This window comes from Schistocerca nitens, chromosome 2, assembly GCF_023898315.1.
Source record: "Schistocerca nitens isolate TAMUIC-IGC-003100 chromosome 2, iqSchNite1.1, whole genome shotgun sequence".
Lineage (NCBI taxonomy): Eukaryota > Metazoa > Arthropoda > Insecta > Orthoptera > Acrididae > Schistocerca > Schistocerca nitens.
In genome coordinates this window covers 149,032,066-149,048,537 of record NC_064615.1, presented here as the reverse complement: position 1 = coordinate 149,048,537, position 16,472 = coordinate 149,032,066, and the positions used below count along the sequence as shown (strand labels likewise).

Here is a 16,472-nt window from a genome sequence, read left to right as displayed (position 1 = left end):
GTGAGTTGCGGGAGGGCCGCAGGCTCGCGGTTTATTGGGGGCGCGTTAGACGCCCGCCGGCCGCCTACGCGGCAAGCCGCATTACAGTGTTTTTAGTTTAACTCTAATTGACTTGAGTGTCGCTCATTATCGCTCTCCATTGAGCACCAGAAGCGTTCTATTCTTTCACCATTATTAACGAGTAAATCGTAAGTGGAAGAGACAATACTACACTGATGGAAAAAAAAATCGCAACACCCATGATTTGTGCGACATAAACGAAAGTTGGTAGGGGTGTTTCTACATCTGAATGATGATAGCTGTTCAATTTTTTTTCCCAGTCGCAGAAGAGAGGCTAGTAACGCCACAATGAGGTTATAAGTCACGCTTGCTTTAAATAACGCTCTAACTGTCGTAAACGTTAGTTACCTTTGAGATTGGACGTGGTGAGTTGATGTTAGTCAAGAATTCCATTAAGCGATAGAAACGCCATTATCAGCATCTACACTCATGCTCGAAAATTAAGAATAATGCTGATACATGGTGAAACAGCGCTCTGGTGGGCGGTTTGCGGGTTTAAATCACCTCGGGGTATGACCATGCTGTGCGTTTGACTGCAGTCGTCGCACGGTGGCGCTGGCAGCAGTCCACATACACAGAGGTGTGTTGGTACATGTCACAGTACGGTGCAGCGAGTAAGTGTGCAGACGGTTTCAAACGTACTAATGGTGACTGTGTGTTGAAAATGACTCAAAGAACACATATTGATGACGTTATGAGGGGTGGAATACTAGGGCGACTGGAGGCTGGTCAAACACAGCAGGTTGTAGCTCTCCGTGTGCCACAAAGTGTGATCTCAAGATTATGGCAACGATTCCAGCAGACAGGATACGTGTCCAGGCTCTACAGTACGGGACGTCCACACTGTGCAACACCACAAGAAGACCAATATCTCATCATCAGTGACCGCAGACGTCCACGGAGTACTGCAGGTAGCCTTTCTGGGGACCTTACTGCAGTCACTGGAACAGTTGTCTCCAGGCACACAGTCTACAGACGACTCAACAGCCATGGTTTATTCGCCCGGAGACCTGCAAGGTGCATTCCAATGACCCTTGCTCACAGGAGAGCCCGTAAAGCCTGGTGTCAAAAACACAGTACATGGTCATTGGAACAGTGGTCCCAGGTTTTGTTCACGGACGAGTCCAGGTATAGTCTGAACAGTGAGTCTCGCCGGGTTTTCATATGGTGTGAACCAGGAACCAGATACCAACTCCTTAATGTCCTTGAAAGGAACCTGTATGGAGGTGGTGGTGCCGGCCGGAGTGGCCGTGCAGTTCTAGGCGCTACAGTCTGGAGCCGAGCGACCGCTACGGTCACAGGTTCGAATCCTGCCTCGGGCACTGATGTGTGTGATGTCCTTAGGTTAGTTACGTTTAATTAGTTCTAAGTTCTAGGCGACTGATGACCTCAGAAGTTAAGTCGCATAGTGCTCAGAGCCTATTCTGAGGTCGTGGTTTGATGGTCTGGGGTGGGATTGTGATTGGTGCACGTACACAGAGGAACTGTATCGGGACGTCATTTTGCACCAGTATGTCCGCCTCTTCAGGGTGCAGTGGGTCCCACCTTCCTCCTGATGGATGATAAGGCACGGCCCCACCGAGCTGCCATCGTGGAGGAGTACCTTGAAACAGAAGATATCAGGCGAATGGAGTGGCCTGCCTGTTCTCCAGACCTAAACCCCATTGAGTTCGTCTTGGATGTTCTCGGTTGACGTATCGCTGCACGTCTTCACACCCCTAGGACACTTCAGAAGCTCCGACAGGCACTGGTGCAAGAATGGGAGGCTCTACCCCAGCAGCTGCTCGACCACCTGATCCCGAGTATGTCAACCAGTTGTGCGACCTGTGTACGTGTGCATGGTGTTCGTATCCCATATTGATGTCGGGGTACATGCGCTGGAAACAGTGGCGTTTTGTAGCACATGTGTTTCGGGACGGTTTTCTCAACTCATCACCAATACCGTTGACTTACAGATCTGTGTTGTGTGTGGTCCCTATGTGACTAAGCTATTAGCGCCAGTTTTGTGAAGTGCCACGTTGTGTGGCACCACATTCTGCAAATTATCCTTAATTTATGAGCATGAGTGTAGCTCAGTTCTAACGAGATCGTGTAACAGGCCTGCGACAAACTGGGTGTTCCTTCTGCGATACTGCAGAAAGACTTGGCAGTAATGTAGCCACTGTAGTGACTAGAATGAGACTTTCACTCTGCAGCGGAATGTGCGCTGATATGAAACTTCCTGGCAGATTGAAACAAGTCAGGACCTTTGCCTTTCGCCGGCAGGTGCTCTACCAACTGAGCTACCCAAGCACGACTCACGACCCGCATTCACAGCTTCAATTATGCCAGTACCTCGTCTCCTACCTTCCAAACTTCACAGAAGCCCTCCTGCGAAGGAAGACCGTCGTGTACGACATAAGGCTATGGCGCATCGTAATGATTCTGAAGTAGCAATTTTGGCTTCTGTTGCCACCACAATGACACAACGAATTGTTACAATCGGTTACTTCAAGCACAGATCGGTGTCAAACGTTCTGTACAGTGGGTTCCGGGGATCCCAAACCACCGACAACTTCAGCGCTGTAAGCGAGAGCTCATAGGAGGGCAGGGTGGAGGACTTATGTTTTCTGATGTAAGCTGGTCTCCCTCGGTGCCAGTGATGGCCGTGTGTTGACTAGGAGGAGACAGGCTGTCTACCTGCCACAGTGCAGTGGTTACCTCCATCGGGGTGGTTATCTCATGTACCTGACTGCAAATTTGTCCGTCATCCTGGTGACCGGACCTGTTGTGCTGCCATTTATGAACAGCATTCAGGTACTGTTTTTCAACAGGATAACTATCGCCCAGATAACGCTGTTTTAATCCAACATGATCTACAGAGTGTCGACATGTTGTCTTAGCCTGCACGATGAACAGATATGTCTTCAATCGAGCGCATATTGAACATCATCATCCATAAACAGTATTTACCGTCCCTATATTAACCGACAAGTGCAGCAGGCATGGAACTCCATCCCACAGACTAAAATCCGGCGTGTGTACAATACAAAGCAAGCACGTTGGCATGCTTGTATTCAACATTCTGGTGGTTCCCCCTGGTCTTAGTGTACTAGCATAACATGTTTGCCATGACTTATCTCACGCTTACATTGATCTGAGATCTTACGATGTTAATCACTTAAGTATGTTAACTAGACAAATGTATTCCCGAAATTTCACTAGCCTACATTAATCACTTTTTTTTTTTTTTTTTTGAGTTACGACTCTTTTCCGCCAGAGTATTTCAACTGAGAGAAATTTTATTGCATTTGCCAGTTAACTTGAATACAATTAGTTTATGAAACTATAGGCACTAGTAACTAACTAAAGTTACCAGAGGTTGAAAATACGCTACAGTTGTAAGGTTTTTTTTTATTTTTATTTTTTTAACGCACCACCTGTTTCGGGTTCTTATGCGCCCATTTTCAGGTGGCATAGCTTGGTGCTGTGGCCCCGAGCGCCGCGGTGGACGAATACAAGACGCTGTGTACTACCAACGAACTCTGCTACCAAGGATCTCTGCGCTAGTTAGAAGCACACCGCGTCCTGTACTCGTCCACCGCTGCGCTTGGGGTCACAGCAACAAGCTAAACTACCTGAAGATGGGCACATAAGACCCTGAGACCGGCCGTGTGTTAAACAAAAGAACCTTAAAATTGTAGCGATATTTTCATCCTCTGGTATAATGCTCAGTTGCCGATGTTCCTCCTACAGAATTGTTTGTAAGGAAAGTTCATTGTACATTGCAGTGCTTGTACTGAATCTTATCAGTATTTAAGAAAAAAATAGTGCAATGTAAGAGTACCTTCCAACTGCTGATAAATTAAAGTGAATATTCAATTTTAATTAAAATGATTATTATATTTTTTGTTGTTTGTTTGCAAATAATTCATGTGATTATTTTTTGACAATGGCGTGCAAAAGTGTCGGTTGGCAGTTAATTAAACTATGACAAACTTTTACAAAGTAATAGTTATTATAAAATAGTGATTAATCGTGGCTAGTTGCTTCGCAAATGCTGACGGCAAATAGAATTGCAGTAAGTGATGTTGCTTACAGCATCTTGGGTAACATACAGCAAGTAGGTAACCAGTACAAGGGTTTTACTAATTGCAAAGAATTTCAGTCCACTAATAATTAACTTAGTCATATTGTAATACGTGGCCTTTCCATTCAGGTTCGCACATGTGGTTTTTGTCCCGCTTATGTGTGCATACACATTTACTATTGTTACGTATTATGAATTTCAATCCAGTAGTTGACTACCGTTAAATTTTGCTCACTTTTTATCCAGCGACCATAACTTTATTATTCCGTAATCATATTTCATACAGTCTCAGATACAAATTCAGGATTATAGCTAACTTCACTGTCATGTGTATTTCCATGCGAAATTTCTTTCCTATCGTACTTGCACATGACAAATTGCTGTGCTCCAGCGGTCAAGTTGTCATTTTGCTTGCATTCTTTCGCCTCGTATTATTATCTCACCGTCCACTGAAGTCTCCCTGTTTCACGAGTAGACGTTTTTTTTATCATTTCAAAATATATATTTGGGGCCTTTCCTCCTCCAGTCTACTTTTGACTTGAGGGGCCAGGAAGAGAAATTATAATTTATCACATCAAAAGAGACTTTACCACCGTGATTACTCTGATACACTACGAGTTAATACAGTCGTTGTTTCGTTACCTATGTTAAAATGCTTCAATGAGGCATTTACATTTTTTGAAGGTTTCAATATACAATCTGCAGAACTGACGATGGTCTAAAATCACATTGAAAGTGCCAGAACATTGTTCGTCTTTGTGTAAACTATCATTACATCACTTGATAAACTCGCCCTGTTATAACTGATACACCGGATACAGCTAATTATTCTTATTGCCTCGTTTTCTTCCCGCAATTCTATTTCGCTGTTGTTGTGAAACACACAGCCTGATAAAACTGTTAACGGAATGTAATCAAAAAAACGCGTCGAATTACTGAAAACACGTTTCTGGTTACCGTTTGGCAGCCGGTTCATTATTTTTAACGAGCAGCAGTTAAAGGTTTACCGCTTGCAGGCACTCCAGAGGGAAAATTCCTCTATTTGGTCGTACTGTAACGAAGGGAAAACTTTACGTGGCAAACGGCGTTTCCTTACACGCTGATGGCGAGTGCAAATGACGCTCTGATATTGCATTAAGTCATTAAATCCATGTCGTTCTTTGTTTGTGCCATAAAACGCTTGAAAAAGCTCACACAGATATTCATAGTATTTCAGAGCGTATCATCGCAATGAAATTTCAAGTAGCTGCAACTTTAGTGAATAGTCTTTCTGTTTTAATCTTTTTGCAAAGAAGTAACAAAACATCAACCAACAATCTTTGTTCGGAAAATATACAGATTTCTCATGTGAACTGAACTTACATCTGCATCCACAGCCATACCGATTCCTGCAAATAGGGTTTCTTCTCGTTCATTTCTCAAATATAACGCGGAAAGAATGGTTGTTCTAAAGTCTTCATGCGCGCTGTAATAAGTCTAATATTTTCTTCGCTATCCCTACCAGAGCGGTTTGTAGGGGAGTTGTAATACATTCCTAGATTCCTCACTGAAAGCTGGTTCTAGAAACGTTCTCAATATACTTTCAATGGATAGTTTGCATCTGCTTCCAGGCGTGTGGCATGTCAGATTCCTTTACCATCTCCAAGGCGCTCTTGCATAGGTCAAACATACTGTGACCAATTGTACTTCCCTTCTTTTTCTACCTTCAGTATCAGCTATTTGGTACTTGTCCTACACAATTTGTGGATATTCCAGGATGGGTGGCACGAGTGTTTTGTAAACAATCTCCTTTTCATGTCCAGTAACCCAAGAATAAACCGACGCCTGTAACTTGTTTTATCTAAAACCGAGCCTAAGTGATATCCTTACAAATTTTTGGAGGCAGATATTTTATAGATAATTGCATCACCTGCGAAAATTGTGAAGACACTGTTAATACTGCCGCAAGGTAATTAATATACATTAACGGAAAAATTCGCTACACAAAAAATATTTCATGTAGAGTAATGAAATTTCGAGAATAAATTTTTCTAGGAAAAATCATTGTTATGCACATTCCAAGATCACAGGTCAATATAAGCGCCAGATAAGCCATTAAAAATGTGAAATTCTGGTACATTAATAGGCGGTGTAACCGCCAAAATGTTGAATGCAAGCGTGCGAATGAACAGGCATTGTGTTGTACAGGTGCCTGATCTCAGTTTGTGGGATGGTGTTAGATGAGGTCGGTGAATACAGGCACGCTTAACGCTGTTTGTGGATGACACTGGTGTTGGCCTTCTATGATGTCCCATATGTGCTCTATTAGAGATAGATCTGGTTATCGAGAAGACCAAGGCAACATGACGACACTCTGGAGATTACGTTGGGTTACAATAGCGGTATGAGGGCTGGTATTATCCTGCTGGAAAACACTACTTGTATTCTGTTCATGAATGGCAGCACAACAGGTCGAATCACCAGATTGATGTACAAATTTGCAGTCATGATGCATGGGAGAACCGCGAGAGTGTTCCTGCTGTCATAAGAAATCGCACCCCAGACCATAACTCCGGTATAAGTCTAGTTTGTCTAGCACGCAGACAGACTGATTGCAGGCCCTCAACTGGCCACCTTCTAACCAATACACGACCAGCACTGGTACCGAAGCATAGCCAGCTTCCACCCGGCCCTCAGATGAGCTCTCGCATGACACAACTGAAGTCGCAAATGGCGGTAGTTTCGGGTCAGTGGAGAATACGCTATAGGGCGTCTGGTTCGAAGATGTGCTCGAAGTAACTGATTTGCAACAGTTCGTTGTGTCAGTGTGGTGCCAACTACTGCTCATATTGCTGCTACAGTTGCAGAAAGACACGCCAGAGCCGTACACCGCACACGATGCTCTTCCCTCTCTATTGTGCCACGTAGCCTTCCGAAGCCCGGTCTTCTTGCTACCGCAGATCATGTACAGTGGTTGTATTTCTGCCAAGTCTTTCAGCAATATCGCAGAAGCGATATCCAGCTTTTTCGTAACTATTACACGACGTCGTTCAAATTCAGTGAGATGCTGATAATGGCGTCTTTGTCAGCTTCATGGAATTCTTGACTAACACCAACTTACCATGAACAGTCTGAAAGGTAGCTAACGCCCACGACAGTTACAGCGTGTATCTGAAGCAAATCTGATTAGCATAATCATAGAAGCGCTTCTAGTGCCACTCTTATGAGACTGGCGTGAAAATTAAATAGCCCATCATCTTTCAGATGTAGAAACAACCGTACACTCGTTGGTGTTGTGATTTTTCCCTGTCACTGTACAACTTTAACAATAATGGTCCTGACATCCTTCCCTGGGGCACTCCTGAAATTACTTCTATATCTATCGATGGCTCTAGATCCAAGATAACATAATGAGTCCTTACCATCAAGAAATACTCAGTCATATTACAAACAGGAATTTGACAAAAATGTCGAAACAACACGTGAAGTGCGTGCTTCAACAGAAATACAGATGTTAGTCAAGCCTGCAGGTTGCACTGTTGTATTTAACCAGGAATGGCACTTGTATAATGTCCTCAACACGCTCAAAGTGTCAGTCGTGGCCAGAGCAGTGTACTGTGTCGTTGTGAGTTCATTACGTCGGAGTTACGTGAATTCAGATGTGGGCAAATTGGTGGTTCTCGTACAGTGAGTGCTTCCGCCACCAAGCGAGCCGAAGTGTGTGGTGCTTCAAGAGACACCGTATCGAAGATACGAGGGTTGTCCAAAAAGTAAGTTCCGATCGGTAGCGAAATGGAAACCATAGTGAAAACCAGAAGCGTTTTATTTGCAACAGTTAGGTACACCTTCCACCTACTTCTTTACATAGTCGCCGCTCCAACTTCGAGTTTTGTCGTAGTGTTGTATCAACTTTCCAATATCCTCGTCATAGAAAGCAGCCGTCTGTGCTTTCGACCAGTTATCTGCACTGGTCTGCAGCTTGTCGTCTGTGGAAAAATTTTGTCTTCATAGATAGTGGTTCTTGTGAGCAGAGATGAGACTCAGGGGGAACCAATTACGGAGAGAATTGGCATGAAGAAGGAACTGCTCGACAGTTGTGGGCAGTGACACAGGCGAAATATCTAACCAGGCCCTCATACTTGACGGGAGTCGCTATTCCCTACGCATCTTTACGTGCTCACCGTTCACTCAAAACTGAAAAGAGCGACGCGACACGATCGACGGGTGTATTAGAGACACTGGCCAACACATCTGTGCATAGCTTTACCGGATTTTCCCAGTGGTTCCCATTTCTCGACCGATCGGAACTTACTTTCTGGACAACCCTTGCATACACTGCATGCAGGGAAAGTCGAAAAACATCATCCGGGTAGTCGCAAAGAGGACGAAATTGTGTGTTTTGTGACCGTGACAGACGGTCATTGACGAGGAGTGTGAGGAAAACTAAAAGGTGACAGCTGCAGAACTGAGTGTCGCATTCGCGAACCCTTTCAGCACCAAAACACCAAGGCAGCTCCATAAGCAGGAGCTTTTAAGGCAAGCTGGAACTCTGAAACCACTCATCGGTGACGAAAATGCCCGTAATAGGAAAACGTAACGCCGAAACCATAAAAGCTGGACTATGGAGCAATGGTGTACTGTCATTTAGTCGGATAAGTCTTTTTTATCACTGTTTCCAAGTTCTGGGCAAGTTAACGTCCCAAAAGAGTAACATTTCAAATGGTTCAAATGGCTCCGAGCACTATGGGACTTAACATCTTAGGTCATCAGTCCCCTAGAACTTAGAACTAGTTAAACCTAACTAACCTAAGGACATCACACACATCCATGCCCGAGGCAGGATTCGAACCTGCGACCGTAGCAGTCGCGCGGTTTCTGACTGCGCGCCTAGAACCGCGAGACCACCGCGGCCGGCAGTAACATTTCGCTGGCACCATTATTATTCTGTAAGTTCGCATTACTACCGAGGATTATATGACCATTTTGGCCGATCAGCTATCCCATTGTGCAATGTTTGTCCCCCGGTGGTGATGCTGGGTTCCAAGACTACTCAGGGCCACTGTTCACTCAGCCCGCATCTTCCAAAACTGCTTTTGTGATCAGAAGGATGAAGTGTCGCAAATCCTCTGGCCGCCGCAGCTCACAGTCACCAGATCTCAATATTGCTGAGGCTCCGTCGTGTACTTCGCAGAGAAGGGCACGGAATCGTTATCCATCTCAATCATTGTTGCCGCTATTTTGCGTGTAGAATGCTATTAAAAATGCCTTGAAAACCGTACAGGATCTACTCTGAGACAACTGGAAGTAGTTTTGAATGCAACGGTTTTACTACACCGTATTATGTTTGATAATGTGTTGCGTTTTTGTTGTTTCCCTATGTGTGTCCACACCTGTACATTGCTTGACATCGTATATTCAACACTTCATAGAATTTTTGACGTCACTGATCTGGGATCAGTCAATATACTTTTAACCTTTTTTACATGACGCATCTTTACGCACTTTGGACAGTCGTCAAACATACGATTCGTCTCACTGACGGTAAATATGCCACGGCATGAAAACTTTTCTGACTGTGTGGCTACGTAGTTCTTTGATAAAACTTCCGACATTTGGCCGCACTTTTGGCAGACTTCATAAGGACGGTTCACCCACCAACAGTAGAAGGAGCATCATCGTTAGATCAAATCATTATACGGTCATACACCTATTTGTATGGAAAACGACCATAAAAGATTACGCCCACATAAAATACACTGAGGTTCAATTGCTTACTTTTATAACAAAAAAACGAATATATTGTCGTTTAGAAAAAAAATAATAGGAAAAATTAGTGTTGTTGTGTCGATGCGCTGTGTTGATTTTTCGAAAAAAAGTTATTCAGCTATAAATATTTTTACGCTGCCGGGAGAGAAGATCCAACATCCTCGGCACAGTGGTCAGTGATCCCAGGGTAATTTTGCGTATACTGAGTGATTGTATAGTCAGCGATTCATTTGTGACGGTCGTTGGCGACCACACGATTCTCAGTACGCTTGTTTGTGCGTCCTGTGTTTTAATTCTGGTCTAGCGGTAGCGTCTTTGATTCATACACCAAAAGTCTTCGGTCCCGGGTTCGAATTCCGCCGCTGCTTAGATTTCGATAAATAATCAGCATTGGTGGCCGAAGACTTTCGGCATAAGAAGTCACCCTTATTCTACCAACGGCCTTGTCAAGAGAGTGGAGGAGCGGACAGAGGTTCAGGGCACTCTCTTGCCCTAGGGGTGGGAAATTGCCCCTAAAGGCGGAAGAATCAACTATGATCAACGGCATGAGGATGCAGAAGGCAATGGAAACCACTGCATTAAAGACACGTAACGTGTATCTACAGGACATGTGGCCTGTAATTGAAGAAGTGTCATGATGATCTCTCCATTGGCAAAAGATTCCGAAGTAGTCCCTATTCGGATCTCTGGGAGGGGAATGCCAAGGGGGAGGTTACCATGAGAGAAAGACTGAATAATCAACGAAAGGATAACGTTCTATGAGTCGGGGGGGTGGAATGTCAGAAGCTTGAATGTTGTAGGGAAACTAGAAAATCTGAAAAGGGAAACGAAAAGGCTCAATCTAGGTATAGTAGGGGTCAGTGAAGTGAAGCGGAAAAAAGACAAGGTTTTCTGGTCAGATGCGTATAGGGCAATATCAACAGCAGCAGAAAATGGTATAACGGGAGTGGGATTCGTTATGAACAGGAAGGTAGCGCAGTGACTGTGTTACAGTGAACATTTCAATGACAGAATTGTTCCTATCAGAATCGACAGCAAACCAACAACGGCAATGATAGTTCAGGTATACACGCCGACGTCGTAAGCTGAAGCTGAAGAGATAGAGAAAGCGTATGAGGATATCGTAGGGGTAATACAGTATGTATCTAATACTCATGGGGGGCTGGAATGCCATTGTAGCGGAAAGAGTAGAACAAAAGGTTACAGGAGAACATGGGCTTGGGACAAGGAATGAGAGAGGAAAAAGACTAATTGAGTTTTGTAACAAGTTTCAGCTAGAAATATCACAAGAGGAGGAGGTCTACTTGGAAAAGTCTTGGAGATACGGGAAGATTTCAGTTAGATTACATCATGGTCGGACAGAGATTCCCAAATCAGGCACTTGACTGTAAGGCAGGAGCAGATATAGACTCAGAAAATAATATAGTAGTGATGGAGAGTAGGCTGAGGCTTAAGACATTAGTCAGGAAGAATCAATACGCAAAGAAGCGGGATACAGAAGTACGAAGGAATGACGAGAAAGCTTAAAGTTCTCTAAGGCTATAGATACAGCAATGAGGAATAACTCAGTAGACAGTATAGTTGAAGAGGAATGGACATCTCTGAAAAGGGCCATCAAAGAAGTTAGGAAGGAAAACATGGGTACAAAGAAGGCAATTGCGAAGAAACCATGGGTAACAAAAGAAATACTTCATTTGATCGATGAAAGGAGGTAGTACATAATGTTCCGGGAAACTCAGGAAGAGAGTAATAAAAGTCTCTGATGAATGAAATAAACAGGAAATGCAGGGAAGCTAATACGAAATGCCGGCAGGAGAAGTGTGAAGACATCCGAAAAGAAATGATTATCGGAAGGATAGACTCAGCATACAGGAGAGTCAAAACAACCTTCGGTGACACTAAAAGCAAGGGTGATAACATTAAGAGTGCAACGGCAATTCCTCTGGTAAATGCAGAGGAGAGAGCGGATAGATGGAAGGAATACATTGAAAGCCTGTATGAGGGGGAGGATTTGTCTGATGTGGTAGAAGAAGAAACAGGAGTCGGTTTGGAAGAGATAGGGGATCTAGTATTAGAATCAGAAATTAAAAGAGCTTTGGAGGACTTAAGATCAGATAAGGCAGAAGGAATAGATAACATTCCATCAGAATTTCTAAAATAATTGGAGGAAGTGGAAACAAAACGACTATTCATGTTGGTGTGTAGAATGTATGAATCTGGCGACATACCATCTGACTTTCGGAAAAGCATCATTCGCAGAATTACGAAGACGGCAAGAGCTGACAAGTGCGAGAATTATCGCACAATCAGCTAAACAGCTCATCCACCTAAGTTGCTGACAAGAATAATATACAGAAGAATGGAAAAGAAAATTGAGGATGCGATAGATGACGATCAGTTTGGCTTTAGGAAAGGTAAAGGCACGAGAGAGGCAATTCTGACGTTTCGGTTAATAATGGAAGCAAGACTAAAGAAAAATCAAGACACGTTCATAGGATTTGTTGACCTGGAAAAAGCATTCGACAATGAAAAATAGTGCAAGATGTTCGAAATTCTGAAAAAATTAAGGGTAAGCTATCGGGAGAGACGGGTCATACACAATATGTACAACAGACAAGAGGAAATAATAAGAGTGGACGACCAAGAACGAAGTGATCGTATTAAAAGGATGTAAGAGAAGGATGTAGCCTTTCGCCTCTGCTGTTCAATCTGTACATCGAGGAAGCCGTGATGGAAATAAAGGATCAGGAGGGAATTGAAATTCAAGGTGAAAGGATGTGAATGATACGATTCGCTGATGACATTGCTATGCTGAGTGAAAGTGAAGAAGAATTACATGATCTGCTGTACGGAATTAACAGTCTAGTGAGTAGACAGTATGGATTGAGAGTAAATCGAAGAAAGACGAAGGTAATAAGAAGTAGTAGAAATGAGAACAGCGAGACACTTAACATCAGGACTGATGGTCACGAAGTCGATGAAGTTAAGGCATTCTGCTGCCTAGGCAGTAAAATAACCAATGACGGACAGAGCTAGGAGGATGTCAAAAGTAGACTAGCTATGACAAAAAAAGGCATTCCTGGCCAAGAGAAGTCTACTAATATCAAATATCGGCCTTGAGGACGAAATTTCTGTGAATGTGCGTCTGGAGTACAGCATTGTATGGTAGTGATACATGGACTGTTGGAAAATCGGGACAGAAGAGAATCGAAGCTTTTAAGATGTGGTGCTACATACGAATGTTGAAAATTCGGGGGTCTGATAAGGTAAGGATGAGGAGATCCTACACAGAATCGGAGATAAAGGGAAAATGTGGAAAACACAGGATGATAGGACATCTGTTAAGATATGAGGGAATGACTTCCATGGTACTAGAGGGAGCTGTTGAGGGCAAAAACTTTAGAGGAAGACAGAGATTGGAATACATCCAGCAAATAATTTAGGACGTAGGTTTCAAGTGCTACTCTGAGATGAAGAGGTTAGCACAGGAGAGGAATTCGTGGCGGGCCGCATGAAATCCGTCAGAAGACTGATGACAAAAAAAAGTTGGTAAATGAAATGTAAGAGATGAAAAGTGCTTCCAGCATTCATTCTAGGGTACGACCATACCCCGCCGTACTCCTGATGAACACCTTCAGCGTCTTAAACGGAATCGCACTGTGGACCTGCTGTCACACAAAGGAGGTCGCAACATCACCTTCTGTAGTAGTGTACACTTTTCTTTCTGCATACAAGCTCATTTCTGTACACAGTCTGCGTGAGGTGGCTGTATGACCATGCAACAGCCAAACGTGCACTATGTCTGTTCCTTTTGGGCATTAGTCACATGGGTAATTTGAAATCTAGCACGGCGTTGAGTGTGAATCCCACGATCCTACCGCCGAATGTCCGCCCCCGGTAGATGAGTGGTCAGTGCGATAGACTGTCAATCCAATGGGCCCGGGTTCGATTCTCGGCTGGGTCGGAGATTTCCTCCGCTCAGGAACTGGGTGTTGAGTTGTCCTACTCATCATCATTTCATCCCCATCGACGCGCAAGTCGCCGAAGTGGCGTCAAATCGAAAGACTTGCACCAGGCGAACGGTCTACCCGACGGGAGGCCCTCGTCACACGACATTTCATTTCATACCGCCGAATTCCTAAACGTGTCTTTTCATGCAGTCTCCTCTTTACACAATAATCTCATAAACAACTAACTTTCAAATGCGATATCTGAATGAAAAATCTAGTGCCTAAATTTTTCTTACGTACAGAACGTAGAGAGCGTTTTTTCGATCGACTTTGAGTAGTTTCACAATGTTCATCCAAGTAGCTGTCAAAGAACTACCTTCAAGGGCTAAAAAGGCCTCGCTGCGCATGCGTAGCTACGGTGACGCGAAAAGCCGTGTTTGGTGTTTGCTCTGGTTAAACGCTTCTTGTCCCATTTATGGTTAGATTCCCGCGCTTAGCTGTGGATCGACAGTTGATATGGGTAGTAAGAGCCAGTGCCTACCGAGTCGGAAAGTTTGAGAAGGTAAGATACTTTGTTCAATAATTTCAAAAAAGTGTTCGTATTATTTTTTATGTCGCTATACTAGGGCACCATATTCTCGAAATGATTTCGGTTTCTTTTTGTCTTTTGGGACTATGTTACACTTCCAAATCCTCGTCACTAGCCAGAAAATCCAATTCTGATTCGCTGGACATCTGGAATAAATGGAAGTTATACGTTTCAAATTTCAACCAACTGCAGTTATTTTGCACATCCACAAGTGAAGGTGATTTTCTAAGAATCAGTAAAACGCTTTCCCTACAATTAACATTGAAGTGTGAACATGAAGTAGTAGAACACGGGAACTGCAACAGCTTCCAAAATATTGAAGAACCCGCTGCAAACAAAACACGAATCGCATGCGCGAAACTGGCATGCTGAGAGGGCGCGAACAATTTTTTTCCGGTGGAGTCTGGCTGCTAGCCGGGCGCGGTGGCCGAACGGTTCTAGGAGCTTCAGTCCAGAACCGCGCGACTGCTACGGTCGCAGGTCGAATCCTGCCTCGGGCATGGATGTGTTTGATGTCCTTAGGTTGGTTAGGTTTAAGTAGTTCCGAGTTCTAGGCGACTGATGACCTCAGATGTTAAGTCCCATAGTGCTCAGAGCCATTTGAACCATTTGAAGTCTGGCTGCATGCTCTCACTGCTTGTACAGCAAGCAGCCACACTCTGTGTAGACACAAGCGAGAACAGGCGCCATAGCTTGCACGGGACACGGTGGCCGATGCGCAGTGACCAGTTTTCGTCCAGAGTGCTGGGCGAGTTCATCCGTTTGTTTGGAAGGGGCGGCCGGTAGGTGTTGCCCACCTTTTGGCCAGTCAGCGATGTCAGAATCGAGGAGCGCACCCTGCAATCTTTCTCAAACGATTTAACAGAAACTGTTTGGTAAAAGAGATTGGTTTTTGGGTCACTTACAGTTTTATATGTCAGCTTCATAATGATGTGACCATCATTTCATTAATGGTCATATGTATTGGGGGCAACGGCCTTGCCGCAGTGGATACACCGGTTCCCGTCAGATCACCGAAGTTAAGCGCTGTCGGTCGTGGCTGACACTTGGATGGGTGACCATCAGGGCCGCCATGTGCTGTTGCCATTTTTCGGGGTGCACTCAGCCTCGTGATGCCAATTGAGGAGCTACTCGACCGAATGGTAGCGGCTCCGGTGAAAGAAAACCATCGTAATGACCGGGAGAGCGGTGTGCTGATCACTCGCCCCTCCTATCCATATCCTCAACTGAGGATGACACGGTGGTCGGATGGTCCCGATGGGCCACTTGTGGCCTGATGACGGAGTGCTGAGTGCATAAGTATTGTGATATTTATATGAAAGTGAACACTGCACGAAATTCGAAAGTGCGCAATGAAAAATGGAGGTCGCTATGATTTTGCGTTTGGTGGTATTACATAATATGTTGTTGCCTATGAAATTTAGCAAACATATTGAATTTTGCTTTAGACTTTGGTAGAGGTATCTGTCACTAATCCCGAGAAAATTGATCTGATATAGCACACTCATTAGCGATTGCGCCGCACCAGCAATAAAACCAGAGTGAAATATCCACAACATTCCTCATTAAATTTCGGCGAATGATTACCCATAAAGAGGAGAGTAATTCACCATATTGTTACTGTGTAAAACTTCATTATCTATTGTGTTATTTCAATAACTACAGACTTTTTTGGTGAAATAATTTAATTTTTAAGGGTCAGCCAGCCGTTGTGGCCGAGAGGTTCTAGGCGCTTCAGTCCAGAACTGCGCTGCTGCTACGGTCGCAGGTTCGAATCCTGCCTCGGGCATGGATGTGTGTGATGTCCTTAGGGTACTTAGGTTTAAGTCATTACTGAAACTCAGTTCGAATGCAAATATCACATGTTCAAGGTACAAAGTGGTACACCATTGGCAAAGTATGATTCAAAGGTCCACTCATTATGTAATTTTTAAAGTGTATAGCATTTTGCTCACCATAAAATTCTGTAACTGTAGCGTTAACAATAAATTCCAAATAGCTTTAATACCTTTTACTCCACTTAAATGTGTAGATCTCAGAATATTTACAAATGCACAAC

General features: G+C 44.0%; 1 pseudogene; it reads left to right on the top strand.

The window, feature by feature from the left end:
- Positions 1-15,381: 15,381 nt before the first annotated feature.
- On the top strand, positions 15,382-15,499 carry LOC126238468 (5S ribosomal RNA; annotated as a pseudogene).
- The last annotated feature ends 973 nt before the right edge of the window (positions 15,500-16,472 follow it).